Source organism: Bubalus kerabau, chromosome 2 (assembly GCF_029407905.1).
Source record: "Bubalus kerabau isolate K-KA32 ecotype Philippines breed swamp buffalo chromosome 2, PCC_UOA_SB_1v2, whole genome shotgun sequence".
NCBI classification, from domain to species: domain Eukaryota; kingdom Metazoa; phylum Chordata; class Mammalia; order Artiodactyla; family Bovidae; genus Bubalus; species Bubalus kerabau.
The window spans coordinates 960,624-986,181 of record NC_073625.1 but is presented as its reverse complement, the minus strand read 5'-3'; the positions used below and the strand labels follow the sequence as shown (position 1 = coordinate 986,181).

The 25,558-nt window shown below is 44.5% G+C and overlaps 1 long non-coding RNA gene across 1 annotated transcript in view; it reads left to right on the top strand.

Moving 5' to 3' along the window:
* Window positions 1-5,635: 5,635 nt before the first annotated feature.
* Window positions 5,636-25,558, top strand: part of LOC129642920 (uncharacterized) — a 42,023-nt gene continuing 22,100 nt past the window's right edge. Inside the window, exons 1-2 of the long non-coding RNA XR_008709927.1 lie at window positions 5,636-5,796; window positions 21,443-21,585. This is a non-coding gene — a long non-coding RNA (uncharacterized LOC129642920). The remainder of the gene's footprint in view (window positions 5,797-21,442; window positions 21,586-25,558) is intronic.

Sequence of the window (25,558 nt, the reverse complement as noted above, 5' to 3'; positions counted from 1 at the left end):
CTGCCAAGCCGTGGTACACTTTGCTGGCAATTGGAGGACCATCCATCTACATCTAGCGGATTTCACAGAAGTATTTGTTGTAACCAAGGCAACCACCAATGGTGGTGTGTGGCTGGATTACTGGCACTCTGAAGAAAGTAATACAAGACTAACTAAATCTAGCATCCTCCAAGTATGCATGCAGCAACAGAAAAACATTTCCTTTTCCATGGCTTTACCCTAGAATGGGCAACCTTTCTAGTTAAAGTCCTATCATCCCATCTTAGATTGTGGAGGCAAAACTTGGATCATCATTAGAAATACTTGGGCAATGTTTCTGAAACTATAGGCTATTGATAACCATTATGAGAAATTCTCATTCACAGACTCTACAGTGGAGGTTGACAACACACAAAGTTTAAGAAAAATGTTCCCCCTGCGACTCTGATCATCAGCCAGATTTTAGCAGCACTGACGTAGGAGCTACAAGAAGCAATTGATCGGACGAATAATACCAGATGCCTAACTTGGGAAGGTGCACGGCCTTGAAAACCACTGCCCAGGGGCCTCTGCTGCACCTCCTGCGGCCACCGACCTCCCGGATTGCCAGGCTGGACAGGGAGAGACCCTTGCCTAATTAGTCCTTGACTGCCTTCCAGAGCAGATGACCACAATCCCGGCTCCCCCCAGCAGGCTATTTGTTCACTTCATTCATCCAGTATGTGACTGAGACTTAAGCATTTCTGTGGGGGACCTCTGGGCAAGGAAAAAATTGGCAGCAAACTACAAAATTAATTCTCCTTGAGCCATACAGCTCCCTGCCTGGGACATTTCACCCTTTGTCAGCCAGCTGAGATGATATTGATATTCCCCTTTGTTGGCAATGAAAATCCAGAAGGAAGGGAAGTTTTTCTTTCCTTTTTGCAAGATCCTCCCCTTTGCATGATTTTGTCCTCCCAAGTGAGGGTGGGCTGTCCTGACTGTGCACAGAAACTCCCAACATCCTGCCAGCTGCATGTACTTTTAGGACCTTTCAATCACTAAAAATGTATCATTTACAGGTTCTACTGGCAGAGACAGACCTCTGGGATGTTCAGGATGGATGTATGTGTGCAGCCTCTGCAGCTGGACCTGACCAGACGTAAGAAAGAATATGCCCTCCCCTTGTGCTGCAGAGTGGAGTCTCAGCGTGAGGTCAAACATGCAACTAGGAATAACTTTCTTTGGGGGTCCCTTCTTTACTGCCCTATATATCTAGGATTCCATGTTGTAAGATTGTATCCACCACTCCTCTAATTCCTTCTGGGCTAATTACATCTTGGCAGGAGACCTTTATCAACCATTTGTAAATCTCACCTACAGACCTCAAGTCCTATTCTCTGAACCTGATGCTCAACTGTGCACCACTATGAGGGATGTGGTCAGGGATAAAAGCTAGGCGTTCGGTATTGTTAGTTGCCAGTGGGTGGGTGATTTACCCCTTCTGGCATAGTGCAAGGCTCAAAGAAGCATTCGATAAATGTTTCCTGAATGAAGGAAGATGTTTGCATCCAGACCAAGGCCTCTGGAAATGATGCTTCAATCACAGAGTAACTGGTTATCCTGCATATTTTCATCTAGCTTTAATTCAAGTATGACTTCTCATCCTGCTTATGCTTGAGGTAGCCTCAAGAACTGGACTTGGAACAGAAGCAGTGAATTTTCAGTAAAGGGGCAGGATTGAGCCAAATTTAATCTCCATGGGCTACAGCCTTCCTGAGAAGAAACCACCCCCGGAATAAAAACAGGGGTTGAAAAAGGTCAAGAAAGGACAGCAGAATAAGTCCAAAAAGATCAGAATCAGGGTGATTTTTCAGCATAACTTTGGAGAACTTTCCACACATTTCAACCTCAAGAAGGTACTGAGAGAACCCAGGAGAAAAATATGTTTAGTGGCTTAAAAACAATTTCAAAGAAATTCTAGACTTGTTCTTTCCAAAATAATAGTTTTCAAGCACTCAGCTACTTAAGAACGCATTTTTGCCTCCCTGAGATCAGGCTCACGCAAACAACCCAACTCTGTCTCCATGACTTACTAACAATGGAATATTCTCTGCAGAGCACTCTTCTTTAACCTGTGTGCTGTGCTGCTCTTAGTCACTCAGTCATGTCTGACTCTATGCAGCCTCATGGACAGCAGCCCCCCAGGCTCCTCTGTCCATGGGATTCTCCAGGCATCAGTACTGGAGTGGGTTGCCATGCCCTCATATGGGGGATCTTCCCAACCCAGGGATTGAACCCAAATCTCCTGCATTGTAGGCATATTCTTTACAGTCTGAGCCACCAGGGAAGCCCAAGAATACTGCAGTGGGTAGCCTATCCCTTCTCCAGGGGATCTTCCTGACCCAGAAACCAACTGGGATCTCTAGCTGGGCTACCAGGGAAGCCCCTTCTTTAACCTAGTAGGCACATTTATTTAGCAAAACTCACCTTCCACACCGATTCTCTGTCTCCACTTATTCAAAATTCATTGACGCTTCAGAATCCCAGCCTTATTCTTTTTGTTTCAAACTATTTAAGATTTATTTTTGACTGTGCCACGGGCATGTGGGATCTTGGTTCCCCAAACAAAGTTTAAACCTGTGCCCCCTGCATCGTAAGCACGGAATCTTAGCCACTGGGCCACCAGGGAATTCCCTCTATTCTGTTTTAAAATAGCCATTCTAATGACTCTGGCCCTTTCCTTATTATTTTTTTCACCTCTTGTCTTTTTGTACTTTCTATCTTCACCACTTAAGACTATTCCCTGTTGTTTTACAATTATTTTAAATGCATTGTAAATTACCAAGGAAGTTAAGAAGCTATTTGAGGGCAGGATTCCTGTCTTCAGTATTATCATAGATAATAAGGAACAGAATCAGATTTCTTGAATTGGGTAGCATCAAACTGATCATTGCAACTCCTAAACCTCAAAGTCAGTCAAAATCATTACAAACCCATGTGTGAGGGTCATTCAGGGAGCAGGGCAGAGGATCACCTTCTGTCCTCCACATCTCTGCTTTTGAAACTGTGTTAGCAGATGTTTCTCTGAGATTCCACGGGCCCCAGAGGACGATCGTGCACAAGCAACGTTTCCAGCTTCAGGCCTGTGTGGTTTGCATTCACTGTAATGTAAGCCAAGCTATTCACTTTGTTTTCTATTGATGAGGGGAAATGTGTATATTTTGAACACTCAGAAATTCCCTGAGAAGTCTTGTGTGAACAAATAAAAGTGTGTCTAATTATTCAATCCACACGGCCAAATGTTACCTACTGGCCTGTTTTTCCTAGAAGATATGATCTCTGTCAACTGAGCAACACACATCCTTTCAACTCTTAGTGTTAGTTAGTGTTACTTGCTCAGTAATGTCTGACTCTTTGCGACCCCATGGATTGCGGCCTGCCGGGCTCCTCTGTCTGTGGGATTTCCCAGGCAAGAATACTGAAGCAGATTGCTATTTCCTTCTCCAAGGGATCTTCCCGGCCCAGGGCTTGAAGCTTTGTCTCGCACATCTCCTGCGTTGGCACTTGGGTTCTTTACCACCACTGCTGCCTGGGAAACCCTACCACATGCTAACCCTTACAGCAAAACTGGATAGAAATAAAAATAGCCGGTACACATAACCACTTTGTCAGATACTGTCCTACATTTACACCCATCTGCAAACTTGCTATCCTACCTTACCTTTTTCACATTGTTTCAAATCTTCTTCCAAAGCAACTGCCCGATCACAAGGTTTCCATGAATTCTGCTCCCCCATCCCCACCCCCAGCAGACACTCAGTGAAAAGGCTGAATAGAACTGTCTTGAAACTTGTCCCTATAATTCGGGGTTCTAAGGATAAGGAGTCAAAGTAACTCTAGCAGTTTGTTTTTCACACTATTTTTAGTTTACCCTTTTCACTTCAATCTAACAGCTGAACGCCATGCTTATCATCTACCTGGTGTATGCCAAGACATCTTGGCAGAAATTTAGGTGAAATTCTGTCTTTGTCTGAAAAATTGTTGAAAGGATACCCAAATGCTAGAATGCTCAGTGACTTCCAGATGCAGAGTAAGTTATCAGTGTTGGGCAGTTATCGCTCTTATTTTATTCATGGAAACTGAACTGGGAGCCCCTGTGAAGTCACAAGGACTGTTGTTGCTTTGGGAAAGGTACTGGCTTTTCTGGGCAGCAATTTACTTATCCATAATATAAAGCCATGATGTTGGAGGGTAGGTTGAACAAGAGAATTTTCAAGGTCCCTTCTGAATTTCACATTTATGCTTTCGTAGGAAGAAAGGCATCTTAAGAAATGTCTGTGTCTTAACTTTTTACATCAAGTTGGAAAACATAGAAAAAATATTAGAAAGAGAAGTCTTACAGAGAGTATATTTTCCTTGTTGATTTAATTGCTTGGTTTAAGCACTCAAACTGTGAGAAGCAAGAATTTGATGAATTCATCAACATTTGCAAGGAGTTGTTGGTTTTTCAGGGCAATTGCATAAACCTAGAGCTCTTGCACTCTCAGGGAGCAATTGCAATAACTTCCAAACCCAATGACCTGCTTTATCAGGTTGAAATTGATCCTCTTTCCTTTAAAACATGATTACTGAATGAAATTTACACTGAGTCTTATTTCTTAGAACATGCATTTTTCATTCATCATGCATTAACTTATTATTTTATTCACCAACAGTGGTGGGCCGCCAAGTTCGGTGTGCTAAGACAACTGCAAACGTGAATAAAATCTCCTTTTAATCATCTGCAATATTAATGAAGCCACGAACCTCACATCGGGAGACACAATTATGCAGAAAGTTATGAATCCCCCTATTGGCCTTTTATATTCTCTACATGATTACTCAGAAGAGGAATGCCGAAAATAACGTGAATTGAACATGCTTTTTTTTTTTTTTTTTTACAATCCTTGTGTTATATCCAAGAATATAAGGTGGACTAAAATATAATAAGCAATCCATGTTGAAGCAATGTGTTGGAGTGAAAAGAACAAAAACATTAAAGGATGTTACAGAAGTCACCCATGTGTCATCTAGCCACATCTCCATTCAACCATTTATTTATTCAAAAATACTTATTGAACACCTATTATGGGCAAATACTGTGCTGAGGATGAAAACTGACAAGAGCTTACATTTTTGAGTGGGATGATGGGAGCAGTAAGATAGAGAAAACTTCTCTTATGATGATAGATTGAAATGTATGGGTACCAGAAGTCAAGGATGTTGTCTTGGATGAAGGAGCATTTCTGAGATCTGTAGTGTGAGTAGGAATATTCAGGTAAAGAGCAGAGTGAGCAGTGAAGCAAACAAGGATTGTGCCCCTCAAAACAAACAGCAAGAACTGAGGTCAAGAGCAAAGAGGAAACAGGAAATGGAATTAATTTGGTTTTACAGAAATGGTGACCTCCAAAGGGGGAAGGAAATGATAAGAAATAGGCCTGTAAATGTAAGCAGAGAAAATCGTACAGGGTCCAGCAGGGGCTGTAGGAAGAAAAATTATGTGATTGGATTTGCATGTTAAGGCGATCATTGCAACCGCAGCACAGAAAAGACAATGAGCCCAGTGAGGAGGCTGCTCAGAGCCTGCGGCGAGAGCCCAAACATGAGGTGACGAAAAGACAATGAGCCCAGTGAGGAGGCTGCTCAGAGCCTGCGGCGAGAGCCCAAACATGAGATGATGAAAATTTGCAGCAGGAAGACATCTGCGGTTTCCGGAAAGAGGCAGTTTTGAGAGTTTCTTAGTAAGCAGAGTGGACATGACTTGCTGCCTGAATTCTGGGATAAAAGGGAGCTCTAGTGAGTTTCTTCCTGGATTATGGTGCCACTCATTCGTCAAGCTGGAATAAGAGTTGGGGATGAAGAGAGTTATGGAAGGGGATAGGATGGCTTCTGTGTTCAGAATTCTGAATTTCATGTGCATGTGATATATCCACCTAAATTTCTCCACTGGGCAGTTTGTTTGGTTTGGTTCCAAAGTTTAGGAAAGACAGAGGAAGTGATATTTGAGAATCATTGTTATAAAGATAATAATTGATGACAGGGAGATCCAGGGAGAGTATGAAATCATCCACAAGGATGATCATGGACCTCGAAGGGGGAAGGGACTGAGCAAGGGCTTTGAGAAGTATTAGTATTTAATAACATTTAAGAGGAAGAATAGCCTAGTAAGGAGATGAAGCGTGAGTGGTCAAAGATGGAGAAAACGTTTCTGCATTGAATGTTGCTAGAAGGTTCAGCTTGCCCTTCACCTCTTTGCACTCAGCTCTTTCCTGGGCTGTGCTCAGCTGTGCACTGTAGGGAAGGGGAGCATGCAAAGCTACCTCCCCAGACTGGCTTCCACCTTGATTTGAGCAAGGAGAGATGCTCACTGGAAACTGGAAGGTGTGACGAAGGGATAAGCTATTGCTCTTCCATCTCTCCTCCTGTCTCCACCAGTAGCAACATGCCTGTCTGCGGGGCGTGGGGGTTCTCCCAATGCCGAAGATTCCCAGGCAGTGACTTTTTTTTTGACTGCTCCAGGCGGAGAAGGCAATGGCACCCCACTCCAGTACTCTTGCCTGGAAAATCCCATGGAAGGAGGAGCCTGGTAGGTTGCAGTCCATGGGGTCGCTGAGGGTTGGACATGACTGAGCGACTTCACTTTCACTTTTCATTTTCTTGCATTGGAGAAGGAAATGGCAACCCACTCCAGTGTTCTTGCCTGGAGAATCCCAGCGGCGGGGGAGCCTGGTGGGCTGCTGTCTATGGGATTGCACCGAGTCAGATATGACTGAAGCGACTTAGCAGCAGCAGCGGGCATCTTAGTTCCCCCACCAAGGATCGGTCCCTCACCCCTGCAGGGGAAGCACAGTCTTCACTGCTGGACCAGCAGGGAGTCCCTCCCAGACAGCGATTCTACCGGCAGCAGCACTCACAGCTACCGGTGTCAGCTGCCAGTGGGCCCCTGAACTACTTCCTGTTTATTACGCTCCTCTCAGGATGGGTAAAGTTTCTGGAGTTGTGTCCTATGCTAACGTGCCTCCTGTTCTTGCTCCCTTACCTCTTCAGACACCCACAGCCTCTCCATCACCTGTCTGTGAATAATTTCCTAACTTCACCTTGTGCCATTCTAGTCCCCCTTTTAAAAGTAATACTCCAAGCAGATTTGAGGTCATGCTAATTCTCCCACTTTTGCAATGGTTAGCTTGTACTGAATCCCCTCCGTTTGAAGCACCTAGTGTGGCTCTCGTGTTTCCGGTTGGCCCTTGGCTGGTTCAGAGCTACTTCTGAAGGGATAAGGCTGCTACTGTAGGTGGTAACAAGGAACTTGCTGGGGACTTTGGCAAGAATCATTTCAGTATGAAAACGAGACGCTGACTGCAGATGTTGAATGATGATTCATTCCAGAAAACAAGGATAGCTATTTCCTATAAATCTGGTCAAGAAAGAGGTAAGAGAAAGCAAGTAGAACAGAGTCCTAGCCTTGTGTTATCAGATGCGATGGCCATAGCCGTGTGTAGCTATTGGTCACTTGAATTGTAGTTAGTCTAAGTTGGTATGTGTTGTAAGTGTGAAAAAAAAAAGAAGCACTGGATTTTAGATACTTAGTAATAACAAAGGAAATATCTCATTAATATTTTTCTGTGGATTATATGTTGACATAGATATATAAAGGGTCAATAAAAGTACTGTTAAAATGAATTTATTTATTTTAAATTTTGCTGAAGGTAGTTATCAGAACAGTTAAAATTACCCATGTGGCTTAGACAGTGCTCTGTTAGACTAATGTTGAAACAGCCAATAGCATTATAAGCCCTCTTTATGTATTACAGCTTACATGGTACCTGGCTTAAAGAGTTAGGACCAAAAAAATGTAATATGTACATGATACAATCTTGCATCAAAAGACACAGAGGTAAGTCAGAAAAATGATGATTATTCCTGTACTCATATTTAAATAATATATAATACTCTATGCTCAGAAGACTCTTGTGAACAAATGGGATTTGTAGGCTGTATTGAAGGCAGAATTGAGAAAGAAGAGAAAGAAAGCACAATCAATTGGAGGACTTCACCAGGATTCCTGGGAAGTGGGGATGGGTGTCTGAATCAGGGCTCTGTAGGTGGGATAGAGCATGGGGTATAAAGAATATTATGAAAACAGAGTTGCCAGGATTTGAACAGTGATTAAATATAGAGGTTCAGGGAGAAGCCACACTGCATATCAGATGTGAAGAGTGCTGTGCACTTAGATTGAGCACTTAGGTTTCAGAAAGGAAACATTATTCCCTTTTAGAAGGTGTTTGGTTATATTGCTGGTTTGCCCAGGACCAGAGACAGCACTGAATGTTCTGATGGGGTAGCCAACTCTCCTGACAGCAGGCATTCTCCTGAATCCACAACTGGCTAGTCTAATTGCTATCAGGTCCGATGCAACCATCTCAGCTCTCCCCCACAGCCAAATGTCTAATCTTCACATCAGTTTCTAATACACCATCACTCTCAAAGGAGGCTGAACAGCTGCACACAGCAGAAACTGCCCTGGAGGTGGAGGTAGCAGATAAGGGTTCAAGGCCTGGCTCCATCAAAACCAGCTGCGAAAGTGACATTACCCAGTGGAACATCAATTTCTTCACCCATAAAATAAAGATGAAAATACCTGCCACCTGAGTGCTCTAAAGCTATACAAGGCCATGCGAGTGAATGTACTTTATAAAAATGGCAGCTTTGCCTAAATATACATAGAGTGCATTTTTCATGGCTTCTGTTTCAAATTTACACACAGGCTTTATTTGGCGGAAATATGAGTATTTCCAGAAGTAAGCTTTAAATTATTACCCTCCTGTACTGTGGAAAAAAGAAACTCTGAGCTAAAGGATCTATTAGTAGGGCTTCCAGCACTCACCCCCACCCCCAGCAAATATGTGCTGCCGTGTCGCAGGGGTGAGTGGGTGTGTGCTTCAGAGAGGAGTGCAGACAGAAAGCATCACAGCTTACAACAGCTACGCTTGACTGCTTTGCAGGAACGGTTTCTACAATTAACCCTACTCATCTGTTTATAGACCCAAAATAGTACAAGCACACAGTTGTGTTCATTAATTTTTGATAAGCAAAAAGACTCACAGATATTTCATTTCCAAGCATATGTTATCTGCATTTGGCTTCAGTGGCAGGCATATGCTTTGACATGTGAAATTCCATCTTGCACCAAACACATATGACTCAACGTCTCAAACAATAAGTGAACCCCACGTGGGCATCTCATTGGCAGAGAGTTGGGCTTGTTTGTATTTAGAGTTCTTTGAATAAAACTTTAAGCAGGGGAACCACTAAAATCCCTAAATCTGGGACACTGATTTCATGAATGTGTTACCTATCCATTCTGAAAACGGTAATGGAAAGAGCAGATTGGCTGTCTGTAAGTATACTTTGTTTGTGAATTTCTCTCCCCAACAACTCCCATTTGTCCTCAACTCCACATTTGTCCTCAAATAATCTGATACACTAGGCCTTTTCTTGAAACATAACAGATATAGCCATTGTTTTGTTTTAAGCAATCCAAGCAAGTTGAATACCTTTTATGCATTTAGCACAACTCTTGGTACAATGTTTTTTAAAAGTAGCAAAAGATGCAAATAGCAACCTGGCAGTTGGAAAGTCAAGATTTACACATAAAATAATTAACAAGCCTGTATTGTCTCTGTATACAAAATTCTATATTATTCAGTGAAAACTAGTAGGCTTACCATCAATCACTGCAGGCTGTGAATCCTAGAATACCTGAGGAGTTAAAGGAGATAAGAGAGGATACAATGAGGAGATGATCACCGAACTGAGTTCAAACCACAGGCAAGCTAAGAACTTCCAAAGAGAGGGGTAAGGTGTGCTCGTTGCAGATCACATCACTAGCCAACATGTGAAGGCTGGATCAGGGTTTGGGCCAGTCTCAGAGAGACTGATCTTACCAGGGCAGATCTGGGGAGGAATTGGTCTGAGTTAAAGTTATCTAGAGACCTGCTCCTAAGGAATATAAGTGACAGGTAGAAGTGATAAAAATTGATGGTAAACATTGGAGCACAGTGCTGGTTCTTCATCAGGGACCAGTGGGAACAGAACTGGATTAGCCTGGGGCAGTGTTCATGGAATATTAAAGGCAGAGAATGATGTCATCCACATGGCAACTGGGGTTTTCCTTGTTAGCATCCCTTTTACAAGAACAACAGCTAACAACAGTTCATGGATAAGATGATACTCTGTGGATAAGAGGAGGGAGTGAGGCTGCACCACCCCCTTACACCACACAGACCAAGACAGACCGAGACAGTAAGAGAAATGGCTATTTCCAACTGTGCTGCCCTGCCCCAGGCTGCCCCAGCATCATACCTGGAGGGTTCCCTGAGCCTCCAGTTCCTCTGAAACAGAAGGGAAGTGGGCAGGGAACCTAAGAATAACATAGCCTGAGGACACGACGTGAACTGATTAGAACCAAATAGATCCAAGATGACAGACAGCTGACTTCCACTAGACTCTGAGTCTCAGCGTTTGCTGGTTTTAACACAGCAGCAAGTCACGTGACACATCCATGACAGTCCCGAGGTCAGCCTTGAAGGTCAAAAGTGGGTGTTGACCCAATTCCTGGAAATCCTCACCCCTTCCCCCAAATAGCTGGAATATTTCCTCCAATCCTTAGTCTGTGAAATTACCTACCCTAGGAAAACAGACAAGGCATACCCTGGGGCTATTCCAGCCCTCTAAGAAGGCCCACATTCTGTGCAGTGTGCTGCTCTCTAAGCAAATCCACTTCTCACCTATCTCTTTGTCTCTCACTGGATTCTTTCTGCAAGGAAACATCAAGAATCTCAGCGTCATTACGTCCCAAGATTAGGTGGAATCTCAGTTAAAGGACCATGGGTTCAAGTCCCAATCTGAGTTTTGGCTGTTTGAGTCCCAGCACTTGGGTTCAAGTCCCAATTTGAATCACACAGTTTCACCTCCAGTGGGAAAGGAGAACCCAGGGTGACATCCAATCCCCCCACACTGTGGGCTGGTTAGCACCCAGTCCCCCAGCACTGAGGGCTCATTAGCACCCAGTCCCCTGCAGGCTGGTTACCACCCAGTCCCCCAGCACTGAGGGCTGGTTAGCACCCAGTCCCCCAGCACTGAGGGCTGGTTTGTGGGAGCTCCTACCCTGGTTTGTTTTCACAGGGAAATCAGGAGAGCAGCGGTGCTGAATCCCTAGGAAACTGACTGACAGAGAAGAGGGGAGGACTTCCAACACTGCCCTTGGCAGACAGGATTCCTACCTCCAGAGCTCAGGTAGGAGTCCCGACCTGCAGCTCTGCTCATCTGTAGAACCAACCCAGTGGCCCAGTCTAACGAGGGAGTCCAGTGGGAGATAGGGCTTCCTAACTCAGGTCACCAGATAAGGGATTTTGCCCAGCCTGGAGCCTGGTCTTTGCATACTTCAGGCAGAAGGTCTGAGTCCCAACCCTGCCTGCTATGGAGTGTGGCTCCCAGTCCCTCCAGACAGGAAATTTTACTCAGGAAGATTGAGGAACTGCCCGAAGTGGGCCCTTCCAGTTCTCCCAGGCAGGAACCTGAGTTGCAGCCCTGTTGCTGTGGGGCCTGGCCCCCAGCCCCATCTGGCAGGAAGGGCTGGCAAGAACACTTGGAAGTGGCACAACCGAGCAACTCTAGACCCAAGAGGTGGGCAGGCAGAGCTGGTCACATCTGAGCAGAGCCAGTGGCCTTATCCAGCCAGGGAATGGGGTCATAGGTGGACTTGAGTCAAAATCACAAAGAGCATTACTGGTTTTGGAGCCCTGCTCCTTCTGCAGCGGGGTGGGAAACTAATTTGTAACCCACTTATTGCTGACTACAGCCTCCGGGCTGCCCAGGCAGTGACCCTTAGCATGGGAAGCCGTGTAGCCCATGGAACAGCCTTGCTTGCAGTGGTGCTTAAACAGAGAGCACAGCCTGTGACTTTCTCCCATCTGGAAGCTGAGCAGGATCCTGGGGGGATCCTAGGGACAGAAGCCTTCAAACAAGATTGTGGATCAGGCCAGGGACGGGGTGCAGAAACAAGAGAGAAGCAGACAAGGAACAATAGTGCACCCTGGGGCAGGTCCTTGTTCTGCCTAAGGGACGTGCATAGCGACACCCCTGAGTTCTTCTGCAGAACTAAGACCCACAGCGAAGGGAGGTGTCAGCATTCTTCACTCCAGAGACGATCACAGCTGGATAACTAGAGAAGACCATCAAGAGACCACCTGAGGCAGCTTAAAGAAACCATATCAGCTCACCAGGAGACCATCTCAGGCCAGCTGAAAGGAGTGCAGACCCTGCACTCACCCTGATCCTTAGCAGCAGCCCTGCTGTTGAACCACTGCTATCCGAAGTGAAAGTGCTGGTCCCTAAGTCGTGTCTGACTCTGTGACCCCGTGGACTGTAGCCCACCAAGCTCCTCTGTCCATGGGATTCTCTGGGCAAGAATACTGGAACAAGTAGTCATTCCATTCTCCAGGGGATCTTCCCAACACGGGGCCTGAACCCGGATCTTCTGCATTGCACCACAAAACTCTTCACCAATTCCTTCCTGGTTGGGACACATAGTTCTGAGAGGCATTAGCCCACTGTGTCCCCCTTTGTCTGGCAAAACAATAAAGCCCTTTTTTTCTACTTTGCCCAAAAGTCTGTCTCTGAGATTTAATCTGGCACTGGAGCACGCAGGCCAAGTTTTCGGCATCCATTTGCAGAACAGTACTGGTGACCTCACACAACTAGCCTGCTCGGTGCACACTCTTGTCAATTTCAGTCCCCAAACACTGAGTTCTGCAGGCCCTGGTCCTGTCCTGTGCCCAGCCAGGGCAGGGAAGCCAACTCATAGACCTAGCTGCTGTTCGGTATGTACCCAGTAGATACTTACTTCACGCCAATGACTGAACACTCAGTACATACCAAGTGCTGTGCTGCATGCTGTGAAGGTACTATCTCTTGATTTATCTATCAGTTTAGGAGTTTGTTTCTTTGCCTGTTGTTTAGATGAGTGAAGTGAAGCTTGGGGAGAAGGGCCTGGCCCAAGTCCTCCAAAGGGGAGTCAGGATTCCAGTTCAGATCCACTTGACACTGAAGCCCAAATGTCTAACTGAAAACTCATCATCAGATCCAATGCCTCTATTAACATGGGGTGTGCAGTCACTCCTTGATTATTCTTATCTCCAGGTTTTCTTCATTTTTAAATCTTTGTGTAACTGTATTAGTAAAATATGCTTATTAAACACACACACACACACTAACTGAAATATGAAGGAAGTAGACCTAGGAGATGGCACCCCACTCCAGTGTTCTTGCCTGGAGAATCCCATGGACGGAGGAGCCTGGTGGGCTGCCGTCTATGGGGTCACACAGAGTCAGACATGACTGAATCAACTTAGCAGCAGCAGCAGTAGACCTAGGAGAAGGCAAACATTCCACTCCTTCCTGTGTTCCTCCTGCAGCTGATTTCCATCCCCTCCCTGGAGGCAACTGATAATAGCAAACTCAAGTGTGGCTTTCCATATCTTTTTCAGCACTGACAGCAATCTTTGCTCCCTGAAGAATTCACTCTGCTTTGAATTTGTCTTGATACGTAAGTCAGATCCTGTCTTCTCATTGTCCCATTCCCTTTGGTGTGGTTAGAGGAGCTGCGGGAGGGAACAGGACACTCAAAAAATGACAGCCTATGTGGCAGCTTAAATCTTTTGATAAAGTTTTCTTTTTTTCTTCTCACCCAATTTGATAAATATAAACAAACAAATTCACACTGTACATAGACTTAAATTCAACAAATACCTATTTAAAGTCTATAATTCAAACACTGATGTTACAAACACCTATAAAGCAGGACCCCAGTCTTCAAGATGTTCATAGTCTAGTAAAGTAGACAATCATAAAAAGAAATAAATACAGGAGATGGAGTTTAGCATGTAAGAATAAAGAGCCTTTGAAATCAGATAAATTGTATTTAGTTATTTATTGCAACGTAACAGACCTCCTCAAAACTGAGTGGCTTTAAACAGTTCCCCATGGTCTCTCTCACAGTTTGTGGATTGACTGGGCTCAGTGGGTCATTCTTGCTTGGAGTCTAAAATTTGATTACAGTCAGATAATGGGTGCAGTTGGAGTCATCTGATGACTCAACGAGGCTATATGTCAAAGCAGTGCCTGGATTTTTCACTCAATACCTGGCACCTAGTGCCCTTCTTGGCTATACTTCTGTCCATTCGCATAGCCTGGAGTTTACCTGGGGGTTGATTCTGCCAGAAGAAGAGGGAGGAAGTTGAATTTCCAGGCCACTTAGGGTTGTGTCCATAGGAATTATGCCTCATTTCTGTCTTGGGCTAGTGGCCTGTCCAGGTTCAAGGACATGGAGAGCTAGATGCTGCCCTTGGTGGGGGACTCCAACAGCAATGTGCAAACGTAAGATCACACATGGTGGTGGATGCCGTTACAGTCACCTTTGGGACATGCAATCTGCCACAAAGAGTACAAGGAACGTGATAATTAACGTTTTGAGAAGAGAAAGTTTCCTGAAAAAGGCAAAAATTGACCTAAGTTTTGAAGACTAAATCAAATTTCAATGGTAAGAAAGATAAGAAGCAGGGTAGGTGAAGCATATTCCAGACAGAGTATAGATGTCGTCCAAATACATTTCATGCTGAATGTTGGGGAAAGCATAGAGGCATATGTTTGCACAGGATTATAAAACACAAGGCCAGAGCTTTGGCAAATGGGAGAGGATAGTTAGACATGGGGGAAATAGTGAAGAATCTTTTCAACTATATTCAAGCAATATGACCAGTGGGGTAATGTTACTTTTAAGAAAGCTCAGGCTAGTAGTAATGTAAATTAAAAAAAAAAAAAAAAAATGAGGGCAAGAGAAGAGGCAAGTAAAGTAGCAGAGCGCTTCCTGACCTTGGAATCAGTCTACCTAGGTTTGAACCCTGGCACTGACATTTGCCAACTGAGTGAGCTTATGCAGTTTACTTGGCCTCCGTGTTTGTCTTTTTCTTCATCTGAAAAATAGATGATGCTTTTGAACTGCGGTGTTGGAAAAGACTCTTGAGAGTCCTTGGACTTCAAGGAGGTCCAACCAGTCCATCCTAAAGGAAATCAGTCCTGAATATTCATTGGAAGGACTGATGCTGAAGCTGGAACTCCAATACTTTGGCCACCTGATGCAAAGAGCTGACTCACTGGAAAAGACCCTGATGCTGGGAGAGATTGAGGGCAGGAGGAGAAGGGGACTACAGAGGATGAGATGGTGGGATGGCATCACCGACTCAATGGACATGAGTTTGGGTGAACTCCGGGAGTTGGTGATGGACATGGAGGCCTGGCGTGCTGCGGTTCATGGGGTCGCAGAGAGTCGGACACGACTGAGCGCCTGCACTGAACATACACAGGCTTGTTAGGATGATCACGTGAGCTGGTCTCTATGAGGCACACAGAATAGTGTCTGTCATATGGAAAGGTAATATTTTCTGGATTTATCTAAACCCGTAAATCACCAGGCTGGTGTAACAAGAGCTCCACACACGTGCCTCACTTAATACCTTTAACAACCAGTGAGGCAGGTACATCATCAGCGCCTTTGACAAATGGGGACGTGAGACATCGCAACTCGTGTAAATTTCCCAAAGTCAGCCATTTACAATAGAGACCAAATTTGGCAAAGAGACAATGATACCAGAAACATGTAGAACCAGAATCAGTTTTCCATTCTAAACCCTATATTTTTCAAACAGAGAATCTATGTATTTCTATTTAAACAACCAAACCATTTCTTTGCAGTGATGATGATTGGTTTTTTAAAAACATTATCTCTCAACAAAATTATTAAATTTTCTTTGAGTATATGAGTATAAAGCTTACCAGTTGCTAAAAGTTAAATTTATTTAGAACGACAAATCACCATTTGCTTAGACAGAAAGACAAATTAGAATTCTTATCTGTCCAAAGGAAAATAGCTGACAGATCGATTTTGCATGAAGCTTCAGAGCTTGTGTTTGGCTTGTCTTCATTAGCAGCACCACAGAATACTTCCAAGATTTGGCCTGATGGTTTCTCCTATCCAACTAACATACCCCTCACAGAAGGCTCAGCCTGGAATAAACGAATCAGAATTTGCAGACCTGAGTATGGAAGCGACAGGCGGCTGGGGAGCGTGACTTCCTTCATGGCGATGTGCTAGAAGGTTTCATTCACTCTTTCTTCAGCTACTGTTTTGTATCCTGCCATGATGCAGAAGACACTTCAGTGGGATCAGGAATAAAACTTTAGGAGACATCTCTACTGAAAAGAAGGAAGGAAGGAGGAGAAAGAAGGAAAGGAAGGAAGGAAGAAAACGGAAGGAAGGAAAGAAAGAAGGAAGAAAAAAGAAAGAGAATGGGAAAGAGAAAGACATTAAAAAGTAAAAATAAAAACAGATCATGTTAACAACTAGCCTTTGTGAAGTAGATACTTCTATTTCTCTCTCTGAGACAAGTTTTGCAGGATTTTGCAATGACCTGATCAGAAACCCTCCACGCTCACACCCTGGCATGCTGGTGGGCGGCTGTGAAGTCCACACCCTGCAGATGCCGAGTCCTCCTACCACCCCGCCCTGCTGCTGCTCTGGCTCTCACACCACTTATCCACTGGAGAAGGAATCTGTGGGAAATGCGTCATCTTCCTTTCACTCAGCCTCCAACCAACTGTTTCACAACCACTTTTATTTGATCGATATTGCACCCATAAGACTTAGCTGGAAGGTTGGTTTTCATTCAAAACAGTTTAGAAACCATGGGAATCAAATGAGCTAAAAATTCTTCACTTGATTGAAAGAAAAAAAAAAAAAAAAGAACACAAACTTCTTTCCTCATTCTTTCTCTGTTCCTCTGATTTTATTCTAACCAGATGGATTCAGTGACCAGAACCCCCCCACCAAAAAGAAAAAAAAAAAACAAAAAACCAACAACTCTAACATGAATTCTACCTTTTCCACGATGGGAACCTGTCACAGAGCCGGGAGGAGAGGCGTTTCTCTGCTCTAATGTGGGACTCCACTGAGCCCCAGGCAGACAGCAGCCTGTCCTCACTGGCACTCCCTCCTGAACCAAGCAGAGGGCAAGACACAGGATGAAATGCCGGGGGCTTGCTTTGACCACATTCCCTTTGTTTAAAGAGCTTGGTTTTGTATATATGACTCACATTGGCCAAACAAAGGAAACAAAATCTTCCTCCTTCCCTGAAGTCAGGAAAATTCAATTACTTTAGGATTACTCAGAACTATTATCATCACTTCTGGGGCCACTCATGCCAGGAACCTGGGTTCTTAGCAATGGAACTGAATTCCCAGATTTACTCTTTTTGATACTGTGTCCCAGGGCTTCCCAGGTTGTGCTAGAGGTAAAGCATCTGCCTGCCAGTTCTGGAGATGCCAGGGATGTGGGTTCCATCCTTGGGTTGGGAAGACGCCTTGGAGTAGGAAATGGCACCCCAGTCCAGTGGCACCCCACTCCGGTATTCTTGCCTGGGAAATCCCATGGGCAGAGGAATCTGGCAGGCTCTAATCCATGGGGTTGCAAAGAGCTGGAGATGACTGAGCACACACACTGTGTCCTAAACCATGCAGACTGTTGGGATCTCTTTCTCAGAGCTTGGGGCAGAGCAGATGGAGGGGCCAGGAACCAAAAAAGCCACAGAAAAGATGACATAACTAACTTGAATGCAATTCAGGGGCATGGTTTTAGCAGTGCTGAATGTACTGGTTGTGTTTCATAAGGTTGGGAGTCAAGGTTTAATAAGAGAGAGATATCTGTATTGGGCTTACCAGGTGGTGGTAAAGGTAAAGAACCTGCCTGCCAATGCAAGAGATGCAAGAGACTCGAGTTCAGTCCCTGGGTTGGAAAGATCCCATGGAGGAGGGCATGGCAACCCATTCCAGTGTTCTTGCCTGGAGAATCCCATGGACAGAGGAGCCTGGCAGGCTACTGTCCTTAGGGTCGCAAAAAGTCAGACACAACTGAAGCAACTTGGCACACATGCAGTTATCTGTATTGATGCAGTATACACCAAAGCATGCTCTAGGCCCAAGGCCAGAGGGAGGAACTGGTAGGGAAAAAAGAGAGAGAGAGAGAGAAACAGGGAGAGGAGATCTTGTGTGACTGTGCTTGAGCTCAGACGTGGTCCTGATGGTAACTTGAAGAGAGCATTGGAAACAGAGCAGGGCCCGGCTCACCCACACCAGGAGGTGTTTAAACAAGGAGACTGCACACCTGCTGTTCACTTTCCACTCAGGAATGTGTCTCCTCACTTCACACACACTATGTGGAGATTACAGACTTCCAGAACCCTGGACCCAGGTAGGAAAGTTTCACCGGATATCTTATCACCCTTATCACAGTTTAGAGGCTAAACGTGTCACTCAGTAGCCCGTACAAACAAGAAGAGGCAAACACAGACATTTAGATTCATTCCCCACAAAATTTTAATGAAAGCTCTGGCAGAGTACTGGGTTGGAGAAAAATTTCGTTCAGACTTTTCCATGCCATCTTATGGAAAAACCCAAACAAAGTTTTTGGCCAACCCAATGGTAGACTGCTATCAATCCCCAGTTTGAATGTTGGTACATGCATTTGGAGTGTGAGACCTGTTTCAGAGTCAAAAGCATGTCTGCATTCGCTCCTCTGACAAGTCCCAGTTTTACATTACGTTGAGCAGAAACCAAAGGAGAAGCCTGTTAATCCTCCTGCCTAGGTTTACTGGTCAGGCAGTCAGTTTTTATTGCTGGCTTTAAGAGGCCCACCCTCAAAACATACTTCGAGAACTGAGTTGGAGGTCGTCTGGGGAATTCCAGGAAGTCAAGAGGAAGAAGTGGAAACGTCACTTCCGACGGGCGGCGTGCAGCACTTCCGGCTCAGGGCGCTGTCGGCTCAGGTGGAGGAGCTGAGCGCTGCGCGCCGGCCGAGGCCCCGCCAGGCGTGCGGCCGCTGCGGGGCGGTCGGGCCCGCGCCAGCCACTCTCGCAGCCGCTCTGCCGGCAGCTGAGCTCTGCGTGTGGCTAGCGGGGGCCATGGCGGACGGAAGGCAGAGCCGCCTCGGAGAGCGCGCAGGGAGGAAGTCGCCATGGGCTCAGGGAACAGCGGAAACGGTCTTTCTTCCGTGAGAAGCCTGCGATGGAGGCTTGAAAAACAGCAGCTTCGAGCGGAGCAGCCTGAGGTCCAACTCTTGGAAACGGGCAGGTTGTTTGGAAGCGGGGGCTTCAGAAAAAAAGTGAAGACCACCGACGTGATCAGGGAAGGCACCAGGGCCTTCATCACAAGGGACTAAGGTCTTGCCCACTGTCCACACATGTCTCTGAGGAAACATGGAGCTGACATGATCTTTCCTGAACACATTTATTCAAACGATATTTCTTGGGTGCTTATCATGAGCCTGGTTAAAAGATGGAAAACTGAATGACATGGCACAGTCAAGATCAAAACCAGACACAAAAATCCTTTTTCTAATGTTTGATGGAGACTCCCCAGCATGTGCCTTGAATTTACTCTTTAAAGTGGATTATAAATAAAATTTAAACTTGGCTAGAATGAATTTTAGGTTTTGAATTATGTCTTTTTGCACAAAAAGTTCTCATTACTTCAGTTACTCCAAGGAATGTTCAGATATCCTCCCCAAAGTTAGCTACAATCTGGGCAATTTAAATATGTGAATTATTTTTTCAATACGAAATAAAAAGATTTCTGATTTTTTTTCTGACCCTGAACATAGTTTTTCACAAAATTTTTCAAGTACTTCATATATGCCTGGTTAAAATGGTAAAAACTTTGTAACAGAGTCATCTACACTCTGTGCCAACAAGAAGACGTTGGATTTTCAAGGACTTGATTCCTTCTCCTTTATAAAGAATTCCACAGCTAAAGTGAGGACTTACTATGTATCAGACCGGGTCTTAGTTCATTTATGTACATTACTTCTTTAAACCTACACAACCACTCCTTGAGTAGTTACTACTATATCCCCAATTTTCAGATGAAAATAAGTCTTGGATCCAGGAAAGGCTTAAATGAGAATGAGATATGCAATCAGAGGAGTACATCCAGTCCTCTTTTCAACCTGATACAAGTTCCAGAAAATTACTGATGGATTTACTCAGTAAAGATAAATCATGAAATTGATAGTTGCTCACTTGGGAACTTTTCCAGCCCTAAAGGGCTAAAGGAAATCCCATCTGGCTAAGAGTAAGCTTCTATCCATATAAAAACAGGTATTGAAGAAGAAAACCACTGCTTAACTATCCTTGTTTCCTGCTATTGGTTTCTGGAGCTTACTGAGGACATATTATTTCAATCACCCATCTAATGCTGGATTACTCATTTCTTTATACAGATAGTTCTTATAATCACATGTATTAAAGCCATAATCTTTGTGAGGTCAGAGAATATGTCAGCTTTCAGCTAGACAAACATCAGGGGCTCGAGTCACCCATTCATGTCTGTATATGATTCACAACAACCGCCAAAATCTGCCCACTCCTTTAATAAGTATTGATTTTTTTTTGTTTTGCACCAGCAAATCTCCTATATGTTAGGGATTAGTGGTTTGGAAAAAAAAAAAAAAAGACAAAATTCTTATTCAAGAAGAGAAATCCAGGCAAAGGAAATAGCAAAATCAAAACCCCTGAGGTTAGAAATAAGCTTTGTGTGGAACAAAACAGAACAAAAATGAAGTGAATGTGGAAGCAGTAAATAGCCCAGAGGTCGTTGCAGGTATTACAGAGAGATAGTTGCTGTCTTCCACTATGGCAAGAGAGATGGTGAGATGTGGGCACAAGTTTCAGATCTAAAATCAAGGTGTCTGTCTGATAATGCGAGTGCAAAAGTGGCTTCTAAGGTTTATTTGCTAACAGGAGGAGCAGGTTTCCTGTGAAGGAGACCAATGGTTCTCTGTGGACTCTGGTTAGCATGAGATGACTATTATATTAGAAATGTCATTCAGGCCATTGGAGGTATATGTCTGGTATCCAACAATGAAGTCGCAAACATGATTAAGCACAGTCTCAGCCCAGTGGCCTCAGAATCAAATGTGTTTTGTTGGAAGTGATTTTGGCTGCTGGAAACATAGCTCTTGTTTCTTTCTGGACTAGTAAGTTGTATTTACCAGGGCAGGAATATTCTTTTGTCCATCTCTGAAGTTCCATTCTTTAACTGGATACATACCATACCTTTGTAAAGTTGGGCTGAATGTAATCAGTCCAAGCAGAGACATACTGGACCAGCACATCAATAAATACATGGTCAGAACAAAGTTCATGTAAGGTGTATCTTCTGTTTTCCAGGGGCATAAACCTTAGATGAGGCATATAGTACATTCTTAAAAACTAGAATTTGAGAAAGCATATGCTTGCATGCTAAGTTGCTTCAGTCATGTCCAACTCCTTGCAGCCCCACAGACTGTAGCCCATCAGGCTCCTCTGTCCACAGGATTCTCCAGGCAAGAATGTCGGAATGGGTTGCCATGCCCTCATCCAGGAAATCTTCCCAACCCAGGGATCGAATCTGAGTGTCTTAATCGCATGTATTGGCAGGTGAGTTCTTTACCACTAGTGCTACCTGGGAAGCCTGAGAAAGCATATACTATGTGCCAAAGCATGTATAGATGAAAGACTTGTAGGGAATGAGGTCCTTGTCAGGTACCTGAGGGTTGAAGTGGTCAGGGAGAATGTCAAGGAGGCATATATCCAGGTCTGAGCCTTACAAGGTAGGTAGGATTCAGAGTCTTGATGATAAGCTGCATGATCGCATGTACTATATCATATTTTTATAAACTAAGCCAGTATAGGATATCAATTTGAACAAAAAGATTGAACTTATTTGAGCACGTCTTTAAATACTGGATAAATATCTGGAATTTATCATGTATACAGACCACCGAAGAGGATACTCTCTCTAGGGTTTATGCAACTAGAGCTTAAGAGTCTCTCAACTCTTTTTTAGGAAAAAAAATTCTAATGATGCACCAGTGGAGTGGATGTCATGCTAACATGTGAGGACTTAAGAGGCCATGGGAAAATCCCCCGCACACTCAGATAACCCCTCTATCACTTCTCTCACCTACCTCAACAAGAAATGCCCTCATTAAAGGACCACTTCTTTAACTACAGACAGCTCACTGGTTTTCTGTTTGGAGTCTAGAGGCTTATGCATTTGGTTTTAATGCTTTAAGGGACATAAGTGGATGGTAAAAAACATTCGACCTTAGATGAGTAAGTGGAGCCCCCGAAGTTGAAAGAGGCAGAAAGAGAGCTTAGGAGCTCCAATTTATCCTGGGATGGATATCTTCTTCTTTCCTCTCTCTCTGTTTATTATTTGCTTATTTATTTGACTGTGACAAGTCTTAGTAGCAGCATGTTGGGGCTTCCCTAGCATGTTGGGGCACAGTGGTAAAGAACCCACTTGCCAATGCAGGAGACACAGGTTTGATCCCTGGGTTGGCAAGATCCCCTGGAGGAGGAATACTAGAATGGCAACCCATTCTAGTATTCTCGCCTGGAGAATCCCATGGACAGGAGCCTGGAAGAGTCTGTAGTGTCACAAAGAGTGGGACACAACTGAAGTGACTTTGCATGCACGCATGTGGGATCCAGGTCCCTGACCAAGGACCCAACCTGCGCCTCCTGCATTGGCGGCATGGAGTCTTGGCCACTGGACTGCCAGGGAAATCCTTCTTGTTCTTTCTTGAGTTCTGTAAGCACAGTCTGTCACAATCAGAAAAGAAATCCCTCTTTAGAAAGAAAAGACAACCACTGTATCATTTTGTTTGTTTTTAAAGCATCTGGGAAAAGACTGAGAAGCAAAGAATAGCTTCCTTCCCCTACTAGACAAACGCCCGAGTGTCAGGCAGTGGCTCCTCGCATCACAATCTGGACTCTTCCCTCCCCTGCGAGGTTCTACCTCTTATTGTCACTACCTGCCTTTTGCTCCCATGTCTCCCCCCCTCAAGTGCACCAGCACAACTTTTTAAATATTCACTAAGGGAGCTTGCTGACTCTGCTCTTCACACCAAAATGCCAGAAGGAAAGCAGGAGAGCTTTTGAATATGAAAGCAGACACACGTGACAAATGGAGCACGAGCCACCTCTTGTCCCCTACAGCCGCCCACTGTGAACGCTCCATGGTCACCACACTATGGATCAAGCTCTCCTGGTTCTGTCCTGATGTCAAAGCATCTAGCTAGATAAAGGAGAGCTCCGCTCGAAAAGGATGAGAATTTGGGGAATTGGGCAACTAAATAGAGAAGTCCCTCTAATGAAGATATTGGAAGAAGTATCAATTTTTGCTGGTTACCCTTCTTGAGACTTGGCACATTTGTGGGATCTTTGAGCTACACTAGGTTACTTTGTATGAAAGCTGACCAACTTTGGAAAAGAATATGAATACCATCTCTGGTAGAGGAATTAAGATCCCACAAGCTGCATGGTACAACCAAATGAATAAAAATAATAACAAAAGTAACAAACAGACATTGCCTGCTCTAAAGTCCTGTTAAAATGGACTAGCCTTATTCTTCTAAGGTCATCTTTCTTATATCTAAAATTAGGGGGCATAATTCATCATACAAGCCTAAGAAGACTCTGAAAGTTGGAAAGAAGACAGTAGATGGACTAGGGGTGTTGGGACTTGAGGACCAACATGATATTGAGGTCTGAGGTTTCCTTTCCTCACAAACATCTTCAGCAATGTTCTGCAGAAGCCTTTATCTAAAAACTGGTACAGATGAAAAAATCTCCATGGAAAGTCTGTTCTTTTCTCTATTTTTTAAATCAGTGTCACACCCTACTCTATCCAAAATAGGGATTGAAAAAAACTCACCACTATGGCCCCTGAAGTTTCAGCAGACACAGCTGAGATTTGGCTTTCACTCCCCAATCTCTGCATGGAAGCGTGGAAGCAGGTGGCAGGCTCTGATTCCCCTCTGCCCATCCAGCAGGACTAGCGGGCAGAGACCTTCCAGTTCCTGTCAGACAGAGAACCAGGAGGTGCTGACTGCCCCACCCAGGCACCGCTGACCACGGTCAGATCTTTCACTTCCTATCTGGCTGAAACAGGCTGCATTCTGGTTCTCTCATCAGGACAGTATTAGTAGAGTCCAGTAGCTGACCAAGCCTTCACCCTGAGTCAGCAGACTTAACCAGGTGGGATAAGGTGGGGCTAGTCACCAGTAGGTTTCACCAGTCACCAGCATCCATTCCCATCTGGCACCAAGACTGAGCATGGTAAGGAAACTCAGGACTAGTAATCACTCCACTATCTCTGCTTCCCATGTGGTGCTAATGGTAAAGAACCTGCCTTCCAATGCAGGAGACATAAGAGACAGAATTTCTATCCCTGGGTTGGGAAGACCCCCTGGAGCAGGGCATGACAACCCAGTGTTCTTACCTGGAGAATCCCATGGACAAAGGAGAATCCCATGGACCTGCCATGAGATTGCATAGGGTTACGGTCCATAGGGTTGCACAGAGTCAGACACCACTGAAGTGAGTTAGCATGCACTGTGTCAGCAAGGCCCAGCGGGTGGCTGAATCCCCACACTCACTCAGGAGCAAGGAATCTTAGGGAAGCGGTATTAACAAGGGCTAGCTAGCCCTTCTGCTCCCTTCTTCTGGTGTGTCTGGGGCTGGATGGGGAGTTGAGACATAACACTATCCAGCATCAATAAGGCATCAGTGAGGCAGAATGAGGTACTCTGGGGTGCCCTGCTTTCACTGGGCAGCTGCCAGGGGGTGATGAGAGAGGTGAAGTTGCACTCCACCGTTCTTCAGTGAGACTGCGAGAGCAAACGCTCCACTTTTGCTGGAGTGATGTTGGCAGGACCCAGTGGAAAGACAAACATACACGTTCCTCTGCTACTTGCACTACACATCAATAAGACAGCCACCTACTAAAAAAGAAGACTAAATAGGCACCGGAGTCTCATTATATAATATCCAAAAATGACCAGGATACATTCAAAACTCACTTATATCCAGAACTAGGAAAATCACTACATGAACAAGAAAATGCAATCAACAGATGCTAACATTAATGTGATTTAGGGTTAGAGTTGGAGAAGGAAGTGGCAACCCACTCCAGAGTTCTTGTCTGGGAAATCCCATGGAGAGAAGAGGCTGGTGGGCTCTAGTCCATGGAGTCACAGAGTCTGACCCAACTGAGCAACTAAGTGCCTAAGCACACCAGGGTTAGAATTACCTGACAAGGATTTTAAAGAAGTTATAAATTGCTTCAACAATCAATTACCGACTCTCATTTAATCAATGAAAAACAGAAAAATCTCATAAAAGAAATAGAAGTTATAAAAAAAGAACCAAATAGAAATTATAGGACTAACATAGGTAATCAATCACCATAATAAAAATGCATTAGATAAAGGTGATAGAAGGTAGGATCAGTGAACTTGAGGACAGGTGATAGAATTTATCCAATCTGAACAACAGAGCAACTGGAAATATATATGAGCAGCACCTCAAGGATCTTGAGACAACAAAAGCATTCATTTTTCTC